The following is a 7810-nucleotide window of genomic DNA, read 5'->3' on the forward strand; positions in this document are numbered from 1 at the left end:
CCTTCCAGAAAACCATAGGCCTATTTTAGCATCCATTTTTCATACGCTTCCTCCCTTATAGATTCTGATGATCCTGTAGAAGTAGCTGTAGGTGGTGGCCTTATGCCAGCGACCTTTGTGGGTATAAAGGAGCCTCCCGGAAAGAATAAATATATAAATAAATAAATATAAAATGGAGTCTAAAGATTCCCATATAAAGCTTTTCGTAGAAATGATAGCAAAGATATATTTATGACTCGGTCTAAAACGAACTTGGAATAGCAAAGCCATAATAAAGCTACTTAAACTTACTAAAAGAGAGAGAGAGAGAGAGAGAGAGAGAGAGAGAGAGAGAGAGAGAGAGAGAGAGAGAGAGAAATTTTTCTTTATTTGAGCATATAATTAAAATTCAACGGTTGAGGATTCCAGTCAAAATTCGTCGCCATTTATAATTCAAAAAATTCTTTTTTTTTTTATTTAAATAAATGAATTGATTCAGCGAATTCCAGAAGGAATTTCTACTTAATAGGAACAGCGGTGCCTTGGAATATCATGGGAATCTCAGGACATTTCAGACAAAAGAACAAAACTGAGTTTCGGTCGTCTTCAATTTTAAATCATCTCTCCACCCGAATCTCTCTCTCTCTCTCTCAGACAAGATTCCCACCCGATTTCGGTCGTTTAATTTTAAATCATCTGAGGTCCACTCCTCTCTCTCTCTCTCTCTCTAAAAACAACAGACAAAATGCTGGCGATAACTCTGGCTCTATCTCAGGCAGAAGTTAGAGACTGAAATGTATCCAGAGGTAGCAGAGGGAGATGGGGAGGGGGAAGACCAGTAAACAAACGTGCAGCAAGATTAGTAAACCCTAACCCCCACCCCCACCCTAAAAGGTCTCCTTTCCAAACGCAGCACTCGAATAATGAAAAAGCGTGTGGCTAAATGCCTTCAACAGTCGCAAAATCTTGGAATCCATTATTATTATTATTATTATTATTATTATTATTATTATTATTATTATTCAAGTTAATAATAATAATAATAATAATAATAATAATAATAATAATAATAATAATAATGTAATAATAATAATAATAAGCTGATTTTATCGGTCTAGGCCTATTCCTGCTTTTAATGATCCTAGTTACGTCTTGTACGAAGCTAACGGGAAATACTATACTCTCTCTCAGATATCAGACGATTATAAATATCAGACGATTATAACGAGAGAGAGAAGAGAGAGAGAGAGAGAGAGAGAGAGAGAGAGAGTCAAAACAGATCCCGCTAATCCCTTGGAAGCTGACCCACGAGTATATAGGCGACAAACAACCTTATCTTACACCCATCATATTAAAGTTTACTTTATATATTCGTAAATGTCAACGTAACTAACACATTGAAAATGTAAATCGTATCAAAATTTATGTAAATTATTGTAATAAAAGTCGTAAAAGTATAAAAATATTGTAATAAAAGTCGTAAAAGTATAGAGAAAAAATCCTCAACCGCTCGTAAGGTTTATAACGGAGAATTCTCGCCTTTATTTCAGGGGACAATAAGGTCGATAGCGACCGTTTTCCGTTTAAATTCTTTAGCCGTTATGACTTGCCCATTGTATTTAAGAGGGTCTCTCTCTCTCTCTCTCTCTCTCTCTCTCTCTCTCTCGTTGTTTTTAGAACGTATTGTATGCCTGAAAGCTCTCTCTTTCTTTATTTTCATATATCAAGGCTTTGAATGATTTTTAGAACGTATTTATAACTATGATCTTTTTAATTAAATTTCTCTCTCTTTATCTCAACGCAAGTTTTTAGAAACAGTATATAACTATGACCTGATAATCGTTTGATCTATCTCTCTCTCTCTCTCTCTCTCTCTCTCTGAAACTCTTCATTTAATCGCTTCAGTAAGCTAATTCAATTAGTTAAAAACGGATTTACCACTCATTCGTTTTAGAAAATAGGCTTTATATAAAGTTTAATATCACTTCTATAAAGCTTTATAGACTTTTATCCTTAGGAAAATTCGAAGAGTCCATTATTTCCCATAATATATTCTATATTTGCTGGCATAAAGGCTAAATCAGGAGACTGAAGAAGAGTATGAAAAACACATACACAAAACAGGCCTTTAAGTTTTCTGGAACGTCTTTTGTCAAAATTCGATTGATTTGACGAAATTTTGAAGGATTCAAATTATTATAAAGGAAAAATATACATGACTGGGAGTATAAGATCATACACACAGACACACACACACAGACATGACAAGTTGATGGATGACAAATGACAGAGAGAGAGAGAGAGAGAGAGAGAGAGAGAGAGAGAGAGAGAGAGAGAGAGAGAGAGAGGAGAGTTATAAGACCAACGAGGCTTCAAACAAATGGAATCTTGAATGGTTATGATTTTTTATTACGATTTTTACGTGATTTATATCATAACAATGAGTTCATTTACAGTTTACGTCGGTTTTCTTACATTTACATTTCGTAAATGTACATTGTAATCTAAAAATGTTGCACGTTTTTCAAAGTTCCGTTAATTTTTGCATTATTTTTTATCATTATTACTTATAAAACATGGCGTCATATTTGAAGTATATAAATATACCAATAATTATTATTATTATTATTATTATTATTATCAAATGAATTCATTTAATAATAATAATAATAATAATAATGTCTTGTATAGCTAATGATGAAATAATATATGAATTATTTCTACATACAAAAAAAGAGAGAGAGAGAGAGAGAGAGAGAGAGAGAGAGAGAGAGAGAGAGAGAGAGAGAGAAGAGAATAATAATAATAATAATAATAATTAATGGCTCTACGTCTTGTACGAAGCTAATGATGAAATAATATACCGAATTATTTTTACATAAAAAAAAAAGAGAGAGAGAGAGAGAGAGAGAGAGAGAGAGAGAGAGAGAGAGAGAGAGAGAGAGAGAGAGAGAGAGAGAGAGAGAAAACGAACGTCAAGATAAACAAAGATAAAATACGCCTGATGGCAACACTATCCTAACGGGACAATATGTAAAAAAAAAAAAAAAAAAAAAAAAAACTGTTCTGGTAAGAGCGATAGCTTGATGTGGGGAGGTAATCAAGCTACTGGGGACGGAAAATTGGGACAGGGGTTGCTGGATCCCTGATGGTTAAGAACGGAGGGAAGCCAGCCAGATGGTGGGGGGGAGGATACCTAATATTCTATGGGGGATATAGGGGAGGAGGCTATTTTGAGCCGGTCCCAGGCAGGCAGAGTCCCAAACAACCCCCAAAAACACCCTTCCCCGCCACAGTCCCCTCCCCTGAATGCACTAAGGCCAAACTGCTTTCATACCCTGGATACAATATTCATTATACAATACCTATGATCATTATTATTCATCATAAAATAAAATAATGAATAATAATTATAATAATAATGATGATGAAAATAAATGTCTGTGATGAAGCTGTTGATTTTACGGTCTAGGTCTAGCGTGCTTATGACAATCCCAGCCAGACTAAAAAATACCGAGAGAGAGAGAGAGAGAGAGAGAGAGAGAGAGAGAGAGAGAGAGAGAGAGAGAGAGAGAAGATCTATCATGTCCAAACTGAGGAGAGGGGAGGGAGGGGAGGGTCATTGCTAATCAGTGAAGGAAATTGCCTCAAAAAAAGGGACAAACATTGAACTCTCTCTCTCTCCTCTCTCTTTCTCTATCATTGTTATTCTCAAATCTCTCTCTCTCTCTCTCTCTCTCTAATAAAATGACTTATTCTCTCTCTCTCTCTCTCTCTCAGAAAACAAAATGGAAAAAAGACGTCGATTCTTGACGAAAACTGAAAAATTCAAATTATGACATCGGAAACGTTTATGACTGAGAATTACATTCATTCAAAGCATCGTATGGAAATATGTATGTGACGTTGTGTGTGTATGTATCAGTTTATGTATGCATGTATATGTGTAAAAACATGCATGACTACATGAAACATCATCATCCATAGAAAATAACATAATAGAATAGATATATATATACTTGGAATACAGAAAGATGGACATACAAATTGTGGCCAAATAAACGAACCTTTAACCTAAGAAAGAATAAAAATCTCTCTCATTCTCTCTCTCTCTCTCTCTCTCTCTCTCTCTCTCTCTCAAAATAAAAATATGCAAAAATGCTTCGGAAATTATTTTAATAATAAAATAGACGCGATAACAAGACGTATTATCATAAATGACAAAAAAAAATAAAAATAAAAATTGGTCATTTTGGTGGGACTGAACTTTGGAGGAACAATATGGAATAGGAGAGAGGGGAGAGAAGGGAGTTTAGTGTGTGTGTGTGTGTTGCATTTTCATCCTAATCCAAAAACAATGGGAAATGAACAAATGCGCCATTTTATAACATTCTTCCAGGATTAAAACATTCACAGTAATAATCCACATATTTCACATTCAAAAAGCATATATAAAGTCATGCCCCCTGAGAATAAAAATGCAAAAGAGGCAAAGGTAAATCTGCAAAATAATAAACTAATCCTACCTTAAAATCCATATATACATAAGCATTCATATATGAAAATATATATATAAAATCAGTGTATGTACATATATACATTCAATTATACATACAAGTACATATATACATACAAGTATGTACATATATACATATGATGTATACATATGCATGAAACAATAAATGAAACATTAATACTTAATACGTTATCCACACACCGGGTTTGAGCCAACGAAGTACAACCCACACCAAGAAAGTCTACAGATACACTGACGTGACTTCGTCAGTCACCGTCACGTGAGGCAGCTGAGCTGAGCAGCAGCAAGTGGTGAGGCTGGGATCCCCCTGGTCCCCGCCATCCCTCTCTCCCCGCCAACCCACCCAGCATCTCCCACCCATCCCTCCCTCCCTCCCTCCCCACCACAAACATCCCTCAGCCCGTTTCACAAACAGTTAGGAAATATCATCTCTTTAATGGCGGGCATTCAGCTCAGAAAATTTTAACTCGAATGTAAAAGCAAGCGACAGAGAGAGAGAGAGAGAGAGAGAGAGAGAGAGAGAGAGAGAGAGAGAGAGAGAGAGAGAGAGGAGGAATCCTCTCTCTCTCTCTCTCTCTCTCTCTCTCTCTCTCTCTCTCTCTCTGCACCACACACCCGCCTCCGCCGGCGCGCACTAAACAATGAATATATATAAAATCTTAAAATAACGACTTTTTTTTTATTAGAATTGAATATATATCATTTTGTTAACTTGAAATTTGATATTCCTGATAAGTGTAAACCTATTCTGCCGTGCTGTTTTGCTGTGTTTATTTATCTGATTACAGCACTGCTGCACAGTAGGCCTATATAATATATATCAGTGGTTCTTAACCTTTTTATTACACGGCCCCCCCCCCAGGAAAATTCCCCCCTCCCCCAGATTTAAAGGAAAATTTTAAAAAAGGTATTTTTATTCTTTTGGGAATTAATTAGCGACATATTTAACTCTTGTTTAAGAGAATAACGAATATAATTAGAGGATTTTCAACTTCCCCCCTGGGGTTCGTGCCCCCTTGGGAAATAGCTGGCGTCCCCCAGATTGAGAACCACTGGTATATACGTATTTTCCTATAATGTATTGCGATATTAACTCCTTCTAAAGTGTACATTATGTATAAAAATCTTATTGTATATAGAATCTTTCTATAATGAAATGAATAGTCATATATTTTCCTAAAATAAACAGTTATGGTACTAATTCAATACAGAAGTTTATTTAATAGCTATTTTTAATGGGATAAAGTATATTGAATCTTCTCTCTCTCTCTCTCTCTCTCTCTCTCTCTCTCTCTCTCTCTCTCTCTCTCTCTCTCTCCTCGATCGAGGAAATGCATAACGAATTAAGTAACTTTTACCAACGTGTTTTCAAATTTGATGACAGATAAGTACATACAGCACTCATCTTTTATTCAAAAAAGAAAATATCTCATCCAGTGAACATAAAAAATATGAAAGACACGTTCGTTCCTTTTACTGTACCTCCTTTCATATTCTCTGTCTTCCATCTTACTCTCCTCAACCCTCTCCTAACAACTGGATTCATAGTGCAACTGGTTTGAGGTTTTCTTCCTGTTACTTAACCTTTCAAACCTTTTACTGACAATTTCGCCTTCGACCTAAATTTAATATTCAGTTCAGTTCAGTTCAATACATTTTTATCTATTTATTTTTCTTTGGGAGCTTAAATTCCAAGTCAGTGGCCCCTTTTGTGGGGGTGCTTGTTCCATAATAATAATAATAATAATAATAATAATAATAATAATAATAAAGTCTGTTGTTTTGTCAGGCGTTGCGAAATAATATGGCAAAAAATTGTTGGGAAAAGTATCACAGATTGGACTGAGATAAGATGAATTTTATATTTCGCAGCGCTGACAAAACCAGACATTATTATTATTATTATTATTATTATTATTATTATTATTATTATTATTATTATTATTATTATTCAGAAGCTGAAACCGATTCTTATGGAACAAGCCACCCACAGAAGGGGCCACGGACTTGAAACTTAAGCTCCCATCGGTTATTAGAACAGAAAAAAAATATGAATTTACAGACATGATTAAATCTATAAACATATACTTATATATTAGATATATTTCCTATATGAAACCACTTTTAAATTTATTTACTTATACCTATAGTTACCTATTAAATTTTATTACGGCGCCAATAACCTATAGGTGTTGTGACGCCAGTTGTAGCAGTCGTAAGTCAATCTCTCTCTCTCTCTCTCTCTCTCTCTCTCTCCCATGACAACGTTGAACCAGGTGCAGCGTCTGTATCAGAGAATTTTACTCCTTAAGTCCCCGTACCATAAGGTTGAACATTACAAATCTCACTCCAGAGCACAAATGAGTATGTTACATAAGTAAATGGTTTCTTCTCCTTTTCTTATCAATATAACTGATAAAACACCTATAAAAATTATACATATCAGTATACACACTAAGCAGTCTGTATGTATATATATGCGTGTGTGTATATGTATAAATACATACATACACACACATATATATACACATACTGCTTAGCGTAGATTGATATGTATATAATTTTTAAATGTGCTTTATCACTTAGCTATATATTTTTAGAATAAAAATACGAGAAAGTTCTGTTATATAGAAGCTACGGGTGGTGAGGGACCCTTACTTTTTTCTCTCTCTATGAAGATTTGCACAATACTTTTACAATATCTAATATTCCTCTCTCCACAAAAGAGTTTTGTTTCCCTACTAACAGTGAATGACAGTGACTGCCTATGTGAGTGGCCATTTGAGACTTTAGGCCTACATTTCAAGTTATAGGGGTCCCTCTTCATGTTTACTGCACTTACCACCCAGGTGACGCATGTATTCTCTCGAGCTCCGGCCCCCATCCCCAGACACGCACATACACATACACACACACACACACACACACAAACCAGCGTTAAGACCCACTCCTACTAACTCATGACTTCTCCAGTTCAGATACGGGAATACACTGGTCTACACACACAGAGGTACACACACCAGGAATACACTGGTTTACATACACACACACACTAGGAATACACCTGTCTACACACACACACTCACACACACACACTAGGAATACACTTGGCTACACACACACACACACACACACACACACACACACACACACACACACACACACACACTAGGAATACACTTGGCTCAAAACCACACACACACACACCCCACACACACACACACACCCACACTAGGAATACACTTGGCTACACACACACACCCACCCACACACACTAGGAGTACACTTGTCTAC

This window comes from Macrobrachium rosenbergii, chromosome 13 (assembly GCF_040412425.1).
Source record: "Macrobrachium rosenbergii isolate ZJJX-2024 chromosome 13, ASM4041242v1, whole genome shotgun sequence".
Lineage (NCBI taxonomy): Eukaryota > Metazoa > Arthropoda > Malacostraca > Decapoda > Palaemonidae > Macrobrachium > Macrobrachium rosenbergii.